We start from the raw sequence: 16,018 nt of genomic DNA on the forward strand, positions 1-16,018 counted from the left end.
TCCCCTCTCAACGTAAACCTACGCCCTCTACTTCTGGACCCCGGGGAAAAGACCTTGTCTATTCACCCTATCCATGCCCCCTCATGATTTTGTAAACCTCTATAAGGTCACCCCTCAGCCTCCGACGCTCCAGAGAAAACAGCCCCACCCTGTTCAGCCTCTCCCTGTAGCTCAAACCCTCCGACCCTGGCAACATCCTGGTAAATCTTTTCTGAACCCTTCTACGGTTCACAGCATCCTTCCTGGAGCAGAATTGAACATTGTATTCCTTACCAATGTCCTGTCGAGCCACAAGATGACCACTCAATTCCTGTACTCAAAGCACTGACCAACAAAGGAAAGCATACCAAACACCTTCTTCACGATCCTGTCTACCTGCGACTTTACTTTCAAGGAGCTATGAACCTGCACTCCAAGGTCTCTTTGTTCAGCAATACACCCAGGAGCTTACCATTAAGTGTATAAGTCCTTTCCAAAATGCAACACCTCACATTTAGTCAAATTAAACTCCATCTGCTACTCCTCGACCCATAGGATCAACATCCATTTGGACTGTGAAGTAACCTTCTTGGCTGTTGACTACACCACTAATTTTGGTGTTATTGGGAAACTTACTAACTGTATCTCCTATGTTTACATCCAAATCATTTGTATAAATGACAACAAGTAGAGGGCCCAGCACCGATCCTTGCGGCACTCCACTGGACACAGGCCTCCAGGCTGAAAAACAACCCCCCCCCACCACCCTTTGTCTCCGAATTTCAAGCCAGTTCTGTATCCAAATGGCTAGATCTCCTGGTATTCCATGTGTTACAAAGTGGAGGTTGACCCTCTCTGAGAACTAAAACTGAAACACCGAAAGAGGAGCACTTCCCCTCATCAGTAAAAGGAGTGCGAGAAGGTGGTGTAAACTGTCTTTCAGCAACTTCTAGTGGTTCAATAAAATAAACCCCAGACATTCACTTTAAAATCAATAAGTAAAAATCTTTATTTTAAGCTAACTCTAATTAAACTATTAACAAACCAAATAAATCCCTCCCTCTACTAACTATTCCCAAATAAAGCAAGATTCTAACGGTATGCTGTTCCAATAAAACAAGTCCCACTCATACACAAAAGAATAGAATTTAGTCTCTTGAAATTGTAACGAGGTTATGCGTCTTCCGGAATGTTCTGTGTTTTCTCTGTTGATCCTTCCGTCAGGAATGTCTTCTCTGTCATTGGGACCGTTGTTATTTAGATGGCGCTGTCTCAAAGACACAGAGGAGGCTGTAAGAGCCAACGATTCTCTCTTGAGAGCTCAGGGCCATTAGCTACTGGGGATGGCAGCTGATTCTGAGGGGCTTTGTCCAACTGCCCCCTTTCTCTTATACTCGAGATGACATACCAATATTTCTACAATAGGATTGGCCCTCTGTTGTCAAAACTATCAGATTTAAATTTAATTGGTTTTTGGTACCTCATTACCTGGTTCAAATTGATTGGCTAAATTCGAAAGCCTGTTGTTTTGGTAAAAACTGCCTTTCAATACAAACGTTTCAGTTCAGGCTCTCTGTGTACTAGCAAACGTTCAAGTTGCTGCTCACAGACATCCATTTTAAATCCCTAAGCACAGAAAAAGCACATGATCTTTTAAAGGGACCACGCAATGCTTTCTCCATTTTACAATTTTACAAACACCAAGTTCTAACTTCCTGCCTCCAAATCTGCAGTTACTCTATCCAACTTCGCAATATGTGATCTAACTTTGCTAACCAAACTACCATGCAGAACCTTATTGAACGTCTTTTTGAAGTCCATATAAATCATGCCCACTACTCTGCCTTCATCAATCCTCTTTGCTACTTCTTCAAAAAACTCAATTAACTTAGTGAGACACTGTTTCCCATGCATAAAGCCATGTTGACCACCCTTAATCAGTCCTTGCCTTTCCAAATACATTTAATTCTATTCTTGAGGATTCCTTCCAACAACTTGCCTACCGATGTCAGGCTCACTGGTCTATAGTTCCCTGGCTTTTCCTTACCATCTTTCTTGAATAGTGGCACCACATTATCCAACCTCCAGTCTTCCGGCACTTCACCTGTGACTATCGATACAAATATCTCAGCGAGGGGCCCAGTAATCACTTCCCTGGCTTCCCGCAAAGTTCTAGGGTACACCTGATCAGGTCCCAGGGATTTATCCACCTTCATGCGTCTTAGGACATCCAGCACCTCCCCCTCTGTCATTCGGATATTTTTCAAGATGTCACCATTCATTTCCCCAAGTTCTCTATCTTCCATATCTTTCTCCACAGCAACTACTGATGCAAAACACCCATTTAGTATCTCCCCATCTCCTGCAGTTCCACACATAGGCACCCTCGCTGATCTTTACGGGGCCCTACTCAGAGCACCAGTGAAACACACTGGTACCTTCCCTTGAATAAGATGGTGGTTAACCTCTAACCAATCTCTGTTCATCTACAGATCTCGTATCTCTTGATATCCGAACCCCTACAACTATTTTATCAGCCACAAATGTTTGAATTCACACCTGGCATCTAGTTTTGTAGTGGGGGAGATTGAGTCCCAAATTTCCACTCTCCCTTGAGTGAGGGACAGTTTCTTCATATCAGCTCCCCTTCCGACTTATAATTAACACTTCTGCCTCCCCTTAACCCCTTTATTAATCCCTAAACTAGTTTCACTGCCCCACTCTCTCTGCATGGCCCTGTATCATTCTCCAAACTAATCTATCTGCCCCACTTTCTCCCCATAGCCCTGTATCAATGCCCAAACTAATCCCACTGCCCCACTCTCTCCCCATAGCCCTTTATCAATCCCCAAACTAATCCCACTGCCCCACTCTCTCCCCATAGCCCTGTATCAATCCCCAAACTAATCCCACTGCCCCACTCTCTCCCCATAGCGCTGTATCAATCCCAAACTAATCCCACTGCCCCACACTTTCCCCATAGCCCTGTATCAATCCCAAACTAATCCCACTGCCCCACTCTCTCCCCATAGCCCTTTATCAATCCCCAAACTAATCCCACTGCCCCACACTCTCCCCATAGCCCTAAATCAATCCCAAACTAATCCCACTGCCCCACTCTCTTTCCATAGCTCTGTACAAATCCCCAAACTAATCCCACTGCCCCACTCTCTTTCCATAGCTCTGTACAAATCCCCAAACTAATCCCACTGCCCCACACTCTCCCCATAGCCCTAAATCAATCCCAAACTAATCCCACTGCCCCACTCTCTCTCCATAGTTGAAAAGTGTAGTGCTGGAAAAACGCAGGTCAGGCAGCATCCAAGGAGCAGGAGAATCAACGTTTCGGGCATAAGCCCTTCTTCAGGAATCTGCATCTGCAGTCCTCACTTTCGCCCACTCTCTCCCCATAGCCCTGTATTAATCTTCAAACTAATCCCACTGCCCCACTCTCACTCCCCATAGCCCTGTATCAATCTTCAAACTAATCCCACTGCCCCACTCTCTCCCCATTGCCCTGTATCAATCCCCAAACTAATCCCACTGTCCCACTCTCTCCCCATAGTCCTGTATCAATCCCCAAACTAATCCCACGGCTCCATTCTCTCCCCATTGCCCCGTATCAATCCCCAAACTATTCCCACGGCCCCACTCTCACTCCATAGCCCTGTATCAATCCCCAAACTAATCCCACTGCCTCACTCTCTCCCCATAGCCCTGTATCAATCCCCAAACTAATCCCACTGCCCCATTCTCTCCCCATAGCCCTGTATCAATCCCAAACTTAAAAGTGAAAAGTTCACTCCTGTTAAAGAAATAATCTGTGCAGTGATGGGAAAAAGCTGTCAGTTATGTCTCAATTGGATATTCGTCCTAAACTATTATACACCTTCTAGAAATGTGGTGTGTGACGCGCATGCCATTTCGAGTGAGTGGTAACAAGCTCCGAGTTACCTCAGAGTAGATGAGGCAGAGACAGAGGCTTCTTTCTATTGAAATTTGGATAGATTTTGGACCTTTTGCTAAAATTGGGAGATCCGACCAATCGGCTAGTCAAGCAACAGTCTGACATTTTCTGTTGAATATGACTCAGTGAGTGTGACTGTGTCTGAGACACCACTGTCACCATACCTGGTACATACTATAAATATGAGAGAGAAAGAGAGAGGACAGCTTGGAAACAGTTTTGAGTTGCTTGTTAAGAGCTGGTGTGAACACAATGAGGGGAGGTGGTGGCAAGCAGATAACAATGCTAGACCAGCAGTCCCATGGGGATGGGGGTGGGGGTGGGGGTGGGGGTGGGGGGGCACAGTGGTCAACACTGCTACCTCACAGTACCAGGGACCCAGACTCAATTCCAGCCTTAGGCCACTGCCTGTACGGAATTTGTACGTTCTTCCCATGTCTGCGTGGGTTTCCACCAGGTATTCTAATTTCCTCCCACAGTCCAAAGATGTGCAGTTAGATAGACTGACTATGCTCAATGCAGGGTTACTGGGAGGGAGAGATCTGGATGGGATGCTCTTCAGAGGGTCAGGACAGACTGGATGGGCCAAATGGCCTGTTCCCACACTGTAGGCATTCTATGTTTCTGAGTCGAAGGGTTTGAATCTCCCAGTGGCAGATGGAGCCATCTGAATTTGTGTTTTGAGGCAAAAGCTAACCTAATTGCAACCTGTCATCAGAACCTGTCTGGTTCACTCGTGGTGTTCAAGAAAGTAAATTCCTGATGAAGGGCTTTCGCTCGAAAGGTCGATTTCGAAGCTCCTCGGATGCTGCCTGAACTGCTGTGCTCTTCCAGCACCACGAATCGAGAAAGTAAATGTTAGTCTCACATGCACTGGCTTCCATGGGAATCCAAACCCACAGCAATGTGGTTGACACATTACTACTCTCGGACAACTCCGAATGGGCAATAAATGCTGACCTGTTCAATGTTGCTGGTATCCCATGACCTAATAAAAAAAAAGCCAATGGTCTTAAAGTACTGCAGTTCCACTCAATCAAATCAAGACTTGAAGAAACAAAAACAAAACTATGGCAGAGAGTAACAAAGTGGGTTAACACTTTGAGCCCAATATGTTTTTTTGTTGAATTCTTAAATGAATATGCGTTAAGAGGCCACAGACAATTAAAACACTTGTCAGAGTTAAAAATCACACAACACCAGGTTATAGTCCAACAGGTTTAATTGGAAGCACACTAGCTTTCGGAGTGACGCTCCCTTCATCAGGTGACACAGGAGCGTCGCTCCGAAGGCTAGTGTGCTTCCAATTAAACCTGTTGGACTATAAGCTGGTGTTGTGTGATTTTTAACTTTGTCCATACCAGTCCAACACCGGCATCTCCGAATCATGGCTTGTCAGAGAAACATACTGGAGTGAGTGTGCTCGATAGCACCCTCTTGTGGAGTTGTAGGGTTGAGATTTTAAAACTGGAATTGGAGGGGAGAGAGAAGAATTGGCTCATACTCACTCAGCGCAGTTCTGCACTGGGAGGGTCTGCATGGTTTTAGTGTTGAAATAACTGCTTGGAGGCTAGTATTCTATCATCAGGTCACCCTATATTTACTTGGGCACTGTACACTGACTCCTGTGGTCAGCCAGGGCTTTCCTGATTGGTCCAGATCACCGACCCCAATCAAGGAGTTTGTAGTCAACATGACCCAGCTGGTTCCCATCACGATGTCCCTCCGCCCTCCCTCCCAAGTGCGGGATGTCAGCCTGGTCTTTCTCTTGTAGCTTTTCCTGCGATGTGTTTGCCCCTGGGTCAGGTTCCTCTGACTGGGACTCTGACACAGGCAGCGTATACCTGACCATAGCCCGTCTCTTGTGTCCGGAACATCTCGGGAGAGTTTCCTCGTCTCCTTCCGGCGGTAACGGTCTCGAGGCTGCGTCCATCTCAGACTCTGAGGTTTCCTCGACACGAGATGGGAGGAGATTACTTACTGTTTCTGACTGACCTTCTGGCAGTTCTGAGGGGCCACATATGTTTTGTTCCTGCCCCGTTTGTGAGGGAACAGCGTTCAGGTGATCCACGTGTTTGTTCAGGACAACCTGAACTTTGTAAGTCACGGGACCTGACCTCGCATCAACCTGGCCTCATACCCATACAGGACCATTTCCATGGTTCCAGCCCCAAACCTCATCCCCTGCATTAAATTGCCTCTCTTGCTTACAGGAGGCATGTAGGCATTCCTACTGCCCTCCCTCCCTCCCCACCACAGGTCTGGGAATATCAGGTTTAATCTGGTACGGAGTCTTGTCCCCATTAGCAACTCTTCTAGAGCTATGCCTGTAGTTCCGTACAGGGTGATCCAATAGTTAAACAGGAACAGGAACAGTTTGATATCCAGTGACGCTGTAGGGTGCTTCTTTAAGCCTACCTTCAACATTTGGACCACTCTTTCTGCTTTACCTTTGGATGATAGATGGTATAGAGCTGTCCTTATGTACTGAACATCATTTGACTTCAGGAAATATTCAAATTCCCTGCTGGTAAATGACGTCCATGTTTCCCAAGAGTCCATGCTTCCCAAACAATGCTCGGAGCTTCTCAATCATCCCTGAGTTTGCAGAACGAACTTTATGCACATCCAACCACTTAGATTGGGCCTGCACAATGACCAGGAACATTGAACCCATGACTGGATCCGCACAATCGACACGCGACTGGGTCCAGGGTTGACCCAGCCAGTCCCACCGAATGTGGAGGTGCTGCTGGTGACAATGTTTGTCCATCTTGGCACACTGGGGCATCGCCCCACCAATGCAATGATGTCAGCAGCACGGTGGCACAGTGGTTAGCACTGCTGCCTCCCAGCGCCAGAGACCCGGGTTCAATTCCCGCCTCAGGCGACTCTCTGTGTGGAGTTTGCACATTCTCCCCGTGTCTGTGTGGGTTTCCTCCGGGTGCTCCGATCACAAAAAATGTGCAGGTTAGGGTGAATTGGCCGTGCTAAATTGCCCGTAGTGTTAGGTGAAGGGGTAAACGTAGGAGAATGGGTCTGGGTGGGTTACGCTTCGGCGGCTCGGTATGGACTTGTTGGGCTGAAGGGCCTGTTTCCACACTGTAAGTAATCTAATCTAATCTAACCCTGGCCACCAGACCCATAGCTTCTTGCTAGCATCTTCATCTTGGGAGACCCTGGTATCTCATAGTGACCTTTAATCTTTCTTGCTCCCTATAGTCATACACCGTCCTTTACCAGTGATCTGGTGTTGCGTGGTCCAAAAGGTTTCAGTCCTGGTTGCGATGGCCCTTCTGTTATCCCGAATACCATCAGCTGCTTTAGCTTTGCTAGGATGTGATGTTTGTGTGTCCACAGTCAGATATTGTCAGCGGTGACTGGAAAGCTGTCAAGAGGTTTAAATCCAAAACGGACTCTTCCAAGGGAGGCACCACTGGTGGGGTATCTGTCAGTGGGAGGTGGCTCAAGGTGTCTGCATTCGCCACTTGGATTCCTGGACAATGTTCTAGCTTACACTTGTACAAGCTGAGAATAAGGGCCCAATGCTGAGTTCTAGGAAGCTATGGGTGGCAAAGCCTTGTCTTCAAAACAGGAGATTTCTTACTCAAGTCAGGGCTTGTAGGACTCCTTTGCTGTCTCGAGTCAGCACCTACAATGACTTGTGATCCAGATGCTGAAGAACCTTTTAGCCACTTGACTGAGGCTTGGATTTGTTGTGAGGTATCTGCTGTGGGCTGGCCTAGGGTCCCTCTGCTCAGGATATGTCCTGCCTGAGGCTCAGGGGTTTGCCTACACTCAGGTTGTGTTCCTCAAGCTCAGTTGGACAGGGTGAGGGTGTCCACTTCCATTGAGATGCCCTATAGTTCCCCATGTTCCACTTGCCACATCTTCTAAGGACAAAGCCAGCTGTAGTGCCTGTCTGAAGTCCAGTTGGGCCTCAGCTGGTAGCCGCTTCTGTATGGTTACATCATTAATCTCACATACCAAACCGTCTCTCAGCATCTCATTCAGGGTTAACCCAAAGTCACATGCCTCTGCCAGTCATCTCAACCTCACCAAAAAAAACCAAAACAGATTTCCCCTGATTCTCTAATAGCTGAATAAAACTGATAGCATCTCAGAATTAGAGGAGGTTTGGGGCCGTAATATTCCTTAACCAAATTCGTCAACTCTTAGAAGGTTTTAGTGTCTGGTGCCTCTGGGAAAGTTAAGCCCCTTATAACCAAAAATGCTGCAGATCCACAAGCAGTCTGAAGGATTACTCATTGCTTTTCTTCCTACCCCAATATCATTTGTCTGGAAATGATGCAGGATCAGTTCATTCCTAAAAGGAAGAAAGATCCCAGGAGGAGACATGGGCGGCCGTGGCTGACAAGGGAAGTAAAGAAACATATAAGGTTAAAAGAGAAAAAGTATAACTTAGCGAAAATAAGCGGGAAAACGGAGGACTGGGAAGCTTTTAAAGAACAACAGAGGATTAGTAAGAAGGAAATACGCAGAGAAAAAATGAGGTACGAAGGTAAACTGGCCAGGAATATAAAGGAGGATAGTAAAAGCTTTTTTAGGTATGTCCAAGGCAAAAAAATGGTTAGGACTAAAATTGGGCCCTTGAAGACAGAAGCAGGGGAATATATTACTGGGAACGAAGAAATGGCAGAGGAATTAAATGGGTACTTCAGATCTGTGTTCACTGGGGAAGACACAATCAATCTCCCTGAGGTAACAGTGGCTGAAGGACCTGAACTTAAGGGAATTCCTATTTGCCAGGATTTGGTGTTGGAGAGACTGTTAGGTCTGAAGGTTGATAAGTCTCCGGATCCTGATGGCCTGCATCCCAGGGTACTGAAGGAGGTGGCTCGGGAAATCGTGGATGCGCTGGTGATTATTTTCAAGAGTTCAATAGAATCGGGGTTGGTTCCTGAGGATTGGAGGGCGGCTAATGTTGTGCCACTTTTTAAGAAGGGTGGGCGGGAGAAAGCAGGAAATTATAGACCAGTTAGTCTGACCTCAGTGGTGGGAAAGATGCTGGAGTCTATTATAAAGGATGAAATTACGGCACATCTGGATAATAGTAACAGGATAGGACAGAGTCAGCATGGATTTATGAAGGGGAAATCATGCTTGACTAATCTTCTTGAATTTTTTGAGGATGTAACTCAGAAGATGGACGAGGGGGATCCAGTGGATGTACTGTACCTGGACTTTCAGAAAGCTTTTGATAAAGTCCCACACAAGAGGTTAGTGAGTAAAATTAGGGCGCACGGGATTGGGGGCAAAGTACTAGATTGGATAGAGAATTGGTTGGCTAATAGGAAACAAAGGGTAGTGATTAACGGCTCCATTTCGAAATGGCAGGCAGTGACCAGTGGGGTACCGCAGGGATCCGTGCTGGGATCGCAGCTTTTTACAATATATGTAAATGATATAGAAGATGGTATCAGCAATAACATTAGCAAATTTGCTGATGACACAAAGCTAGGTGGTAGGGTGAAATGTGATGAGGATGTTAGGGGATTACAGGGTGACCTGGACAGGTTAGGTGAGTGGGCAGATGCATGGCAGATGCAGTTTAATGTGGATAAATGTCTGGTTATCCATATTGGTGGCAAGAACAGGAAGGCAGATTACTACCTCAATGGTATCAAATTAGGTAAAGGGGCTGTTCAGAGAGATCTGGGTGTTCTTGTCCACCAGTCAATGAAGGCAAGCATGCAGGTACAGCAGGTCGTGAAGAAGGCTAATAGCATGCTGGCCTTCATAACAAGAGGGATTGAGTATAGAAGCAAAGAGGTGCTTCTGCAGCTGTACAGGGCCCTGGTGAGACCACACCTGGAGTACTGTGTGCAGTTCTGGTCTCCGAATTTGAGGAAAGACATTCTGGCTATTGAGGGAGTGCAGCGTAGGTTCACGAGGTCAATTCCTGGAATGGCAGGATTGCCTTACACGGAAAGACTGAAGCGACTGGGCTTGTATACCCTTGAGTTTAGAAGACTGAGAGGGGATCTGATTGAAACGTATAGGATTATGAAAGGACTGGACACTCTGGCAGGAGGAAACATATTTCCGTTGATGGGGGAATGCCGAACCAGAGGACACAACTTAAAAATACGGGGTAGACCATTTAGGACAGAGATGAGGAGAAACTACTTCACCCAGAGAGTGGTGGCTGTGTGGAATGCTCTGCCCCAGAGGGCAGTGGAGGCCCAGTCTCTGGATTCTTTTAAGAAAGAATTAGATAGAGCTCTTAAAGATAGTGGAGTCAAGGGGTATGGAGATAAGGCTGGAACAGGATACTGATTAGGAATGATCAGCCATGATCATATTGAATGGCGGTGCAGGCTCGAAGGGCAGAATAGCCTACTCCTGCATCTATTGTCTATTGTCTATTGTCTATTGAAAGAAGCCCACATCCTTTCCACATATTGGGCCCAGTCTTCAACAGCAAATGAGTCAAGCTTTCCAAATAAAGGCGTGATGCCAGAAATGCCAACTCTAAGATGATTGCTGCGAGCGAATGTTCTTCAGGTAAATATTGTTTTCTCCCATCGACACTGAAATAACTGCACAGAGGCCTGTATCCCATCACCAAGTCACCCTTTATTTACTCGGGCATCGTATCTGGATCGGAGATGTGTGAATTATTGCTTGTCTGGTTTCTATCAGATGGAAGGGAGAATGGGAAACTGCATGTTGATGATGTAAGTTTAGGTTAATGCACCAAGATGGATACAGACGAGCTTCTTGCTGCTCACAGGTGAGATTCTCACCCCAACTTGGGTTGTCGAATCAAATGTCTCTTTCCCACCGTCAGGACTCTCACTTTTCCAATCTCGCCACCTCTTCACAACCGACTCACTAGCGTCCACTTCCTTCATGGGTTTGAAAGATTCAGCCCAGAGTGTGGCGAGGGCAAAAGGAAGCTAATCTGGACTGGTTCCATCACACACTGTTGGACAGGCAGAAAGGACCCTCTGAAATGCAGAGCTGCTCAAAATGTTTTCAGTTGTGTGGACGGTAAACTGGACGGCAATGTAAAGAGGTATCACAAACATAACACTGTACATCTTGCTCGCAAAGTTTATTAGAAACTACATTGAAACAAAACCGACATTTTGGGTACTCAATCCCTCTGGCCTGTGACACCCTGAATGCAACATGACAACCTTGTCTGCACAATAACTGGAGCTTCAAGTTGGGAAAGGTCATGGGTTCGATCCCCTCTGATCCGGGGCACCTACTGACCTATGTCAGGTTTGCTAGATCAACAGTTGAAATTGCCTCAGGATGCTTCAGTGATATGGGGAGAGGGAGAGTGAGGCTTGGATCCAGTCAGGGTCCTGCTCCCCAGTGTTGCTGGGTCACAGAGAGAGGGCGATAGTCAGGGACAGATACAGCAGGACCCGGAGGTTGGGGGAAGGGATAGAGTTTAGTCAGTCTCTGTTTCCAGTGTCACAGAAAGAAAGAGAGAGAGAGAGAGAGAGAGAGAGATAAAGTAGGAAGGAGCCTTCCCCAAGAGCCACAGGGACCAAGAGATTGGTGGTTGGGTGGGAATTCAGCCCCCTATGTCAGAGATAGTAAGAGAGATTGATTAATAAATCAGCCAACCTTCTGCCCCCTGGTGAGAGTGAAGCACTGGGGGACTTGGATAAGTGCGTACTAAGATGGAACTTGGCTGTGAGATGGTGACATTGAAATTACCTACTGGAGTGCACCCTGCATCTTCAACATCAAACATGTTTGACAGTCAGAGAGTAATAAAACATTACCCAAGGCTGCTGGCAATCCCATTTAACAACGTTAAACCACCGTTATTACATTTCCAAACATATTGAGCAGAACTTATGACAGGAGTAAACATTTTGGAGAACAATGAACATTTTCAATGCCACAGCGAATCGTGGAAGCCTGAATGTGATAGCAAGTTGATACTCGCCGACTTAATCGTTGGAGAGACAGACTGAAGCTGCTATTTCGACTGCCGCCTGGCAAATAGCAAATGGAATGGAAACAAAGCACTGCAAAAAGAGATCAGATCCTCTGGTAATCAGGATAATTCACAGGGCTTTAATGCACTTTATTTGAAAGGCAATGCATTATTCACCCCAGAACACGTGTACATCTTGCTCGCAAAGTTTATTGGAAACTACATTGAAAACAACCTGACATTTTGGGTACTCAATCCCTCTGGCCTGTGACAACCTGAATGCAATATTACAATCTTATCTGCACAATAACTGGAGCTTCAAGTTAGGAAAGGTCATGGGTTCGATCCCCTCTGATCCAAGGCACCCAGCCGGAGAGAGGCTCATCACAGCTCTGGAGATTATTCCAGCTCTTTGAGCTTGTCTTGGGTCTGTCAAGGGGAAATACCCCTGTTTTCAATGCGATAATCAAAGCAAAGCAATGTTGGCAAGAGTCCTACAGGCCAAATACAGGGGATGGAGCACGCGGTGAGGGATGGAGCACAAGGAGAGGGATGGAGCACAAGGAGAGGGATGGAGGATGTGGTGAGTGATGGAGCACAAGGAGAGGGATGGAGGATGTGGTGAGTGATGGAGCACGCGGTGAGGGATGGAGGATGTGGTGAGGGATGGAGGATGTGGTGAGGGATGGAGGACACGGTGAGGGATGGAGGATGTGGTGAGGGATGGAGCACAAGGAGAGGGATGGAGGATGTGGTGAGGGATGGAGGATGTGGTGAGGTAGGAAGCACAAGGAGAGGGATGGAGGATGTGGTGAGGGATGGAGGATGTGGTGAGGTAGGAAGCACAAGGAGAGGGATGGAGGACACGGTGAGGGATGGAGCACGTGGTGAGGGATGGAGGATGTGGTGAGGGATGGAGGATGTGGTGAGGGATGGAGGACACGGTGAGGGATGGAGGATGTGGTGAGGGATGGAGCACAAGGAGAGGGATGGAGGACACTGTCAGGGATGGAGCATGTGGTGAGGGATGGAGCACGCGGTGAGGGATGGAGGATGTGGTGAGGGATGGAGGATGTGGTGAGGGATGGAGCACGTGGTGAGGGATGGAGGATGTGGTGAGGGATGGAGGATGTGGTGAGGGATGGAGGACACGGTGAGGGATGGAGGATGTGGTGAGGGATGGAGGACACGGTGAGGGATGGAGGATGTGGTGAGGGATGGAGCACGTGGTGAGGGATGGAGGATGTGGTGAGGGATGGAGGATGTGGTGAGGGATGGAGGACACGGTGAGGGATGGAGGATGTGGTGAGGTATGGAGCAAAAGGAGAGGGATGGAGGATGTGGTGAGGGATGGAGGATGTGGTGAGGTAGGAAGCACAAGGAGAGGGATGGAGGACACGGTGAGGGATGGAGCACGTGGTGAGGGATGGAGCACGCGGTGAGGGATGGAGGATGTGGTGAGGGATGGAGGATACGGTGAGGGATGGAGGACACTGTCAGGGATGGAGCATGTGGTGAGGGATGGAGCACGCGGTGAGGGATGGAGGATGTGGTGAGGGATGGAGGATGTGGTGAGGGATGGAGGACACGGTGTGGGATGGAGGACACGGTGAGGGATGGAGGATGTGGTGAGGGATGGAGCACAAGGAGAGGGATGGAGCACGCGGTGAGGGATGGAGGATGTGGTGAGGGATGGAGGATGTGGTGAGGGATGGAGCACACGGTGAGGGATGGAGGATGTGGTGAAGGATGGAGCACAAGGTGAGGGATGGAACACACGGTGAGGGATGGAGCACACGGTGAGGGATGGAGCACGTGGTGAGGGATGGAGCACGCGGTGAAGGATGGTGTGGGATGGAGCACGCAATGAGGGATGGAGCAAGCGGTAAGGAATGGAGGACACGGTGAGAGATGGAGCAGTCGGTGAGGGATGGAGCACGCGGTGAGAGATGGAGCACGCGATGAGAGATGGAGCACGTGGTGAGGGATGGAGCACACGGTGAGGGATGGAGGAGGTGGTGAGTGATGGAGCACGGTGTGAGGGATGTAGGACGCGGTGAGGGTTGGAGCAGTCGGTGAGGGAGCAAGCGGTAAGGGATGGAGCACACAGTGAGGGATGGAGGATGTGGTGAAGGATGGTGCACGTGCTGAGGGATGGAGCACGGGGTGAGGGATGAGGCACACAGTGAGGGATGGAGGAGGTGGTGAGGGATGGTGCACGTGCTGAGGGATGGAGCACGGGGTGAGGGATGAGGCACACAGTGAGGGATGGAGGAGGTGGTGAGGGATGGAGCACACGGCGTGGGATGGAGGATGTGGTGAGGGATGGAGCATGCGGTGAGGGATGGAGCACTTGGTGAGGGATGGAGCACGTGGTGAGGGATGGAGCACACGGTGAGGGATCAATCATACAGTGAGGGATGGAAGAAGTGATGAGGGATGGAGGATGGGGTGAGGGATGGAGGACGTGGTAAGGGATGGAGCACTTGGTGAGGGATGGAGCACACGGTGAGGGATGGAGGATGTGGTGAGGGATGGTGCACGTGGTGAGGGATGGAGCAGTCGGTGAGGGATGGAGCACGTGGTAAGGGATGGAGCACGTGGTGAGGGATGGAGCACTCGGTGAGGGATGGAGTACGCGGTGAGGGATGGAGCACTCGGTGAGGGATGGAGTACGCGGTGAGGGATGGAGCACTCGGTGAGGGATGGAGTACGCGGTGAGGGATGGAGCACTCGATGAGGGATGGAGCACGCAGTGAGAGATGGGGCACGCAGCGAGGGATGGAGGACACGGTGAGGGATGGAGGACACGGTGAGGGATGGAGCACATGGTGATGGATGGAGGATGTGGTGAGGGATGGAGGACATGGTAAGGGATGGAGCACACGGTGAGGGATGGAGGGTGTGGTGAGGGATGGAGGACAGAGTGAGGGATGGAGCACTCGGTGAGGGATGGCGGATTTGGTGAGGGATGGAGCACGTGGTGAGGGATGGAGCATGCGGTGAGGGATGGAGGACACGGTGAGGGATGGAGGATGTGGTGAGGTATGGAGCACAAGGAGAGGGATGGAGGATGTGGTGAGGGATGGAGGATGTGGTGAGGTAGGAAGCACAAGGAGAGGGATGGAGGACACGGTGAGGGATGGAGCACGTGGTGAGGGATGGAGGATGTGGTGAGGGATGGAGGACACGGTGAGGGATGGAGGACACGGTGAGGGATGGAGCAAACGGTGAGGGCTGAAGGATGTGGTGAGGGATGGAGGATGTGGTGAGGGATGGAGGACACGGTGAGGGATGGAGGACACGGTGAGGGATGGAGGATGTGGTGAGGGATGGAGGATGTGGTGAGGGATGGAGGATGTGGTGAGGGATGGAGGATGTGGTGAGGGATGGAGCACACGGTGAGGGATGGAGGATGTGGTGAAGGATGGAGCACAAGGTGAGGGATGGAACACACGGTGAGGGATGGAGCACACGGTGAGGGATGGAGCACGTGGTGAGGGATGGAGCACGCGGTGAAGGATGGTGTGGGATGGAGCACGCAATGAGGGATGGAGCAAGCGGTAAGGAATGGAGGACACGGTGAGAGATGGAGCAGTCGGTGAGGGATGGAGCACGCGGTGAGAGATGGAGCACGCGGTGAGAGATGGAGCACGTGGTGAGGGATGGAGCACACGGTGAGGGATGGAGGAGGTGGTGAGTGATGGAGCACGGGGTGAGGGATGTAGGACGCGGTGAGGGTTGGAGCAGTCGGTGAGGGAGCAAGCGGTAAGGGATGGAGCACACAGTGAGGGATGGAGGATGTGGTGAAGGATGGTGCACGTGCTGAGGGATGGAGCACGGGGTGAGGGATGAGGCACACAGTGAGGGATGGAGGAGGTGGTGAGGGATGGTGCACGTGCTAAGGGATGGAGCACGGGGTGAGGGATGAGGCACACAGTGAGGGATGGAGGAGGTGGTGAGGGATGGAGCACACGGCGTGGGATGGAGGATGTGGTGAGGGATGGAGCATGCGGTGAGGGATGGAGCACTTGGTGAGGGATGGAGCACGTGGTGAGGGATGGAGCACGTGGTGAGGGATGGAGCACACGGTGAGGGATCAATCATACAGTGAGGGATGGAAGAAGTGATGAGGGATGGAGGAT

Source organism: Chiloscyllium punctatum, chromosome 31 (genome assembly GCF_047496795.1).
Source record: "Chiloscyllium punctatum isolate Juve2018m chromosome 31, sChiPun1.3, whole genome shotgun sequence".
Taxonomy (NCBI): Eukaryota; Metazoa; Chordata; class Chondrichthyes; order Orectolobiformes; family Hemiscylliidae; genus Chiloscyllium; species Chiloscyllium punctatum.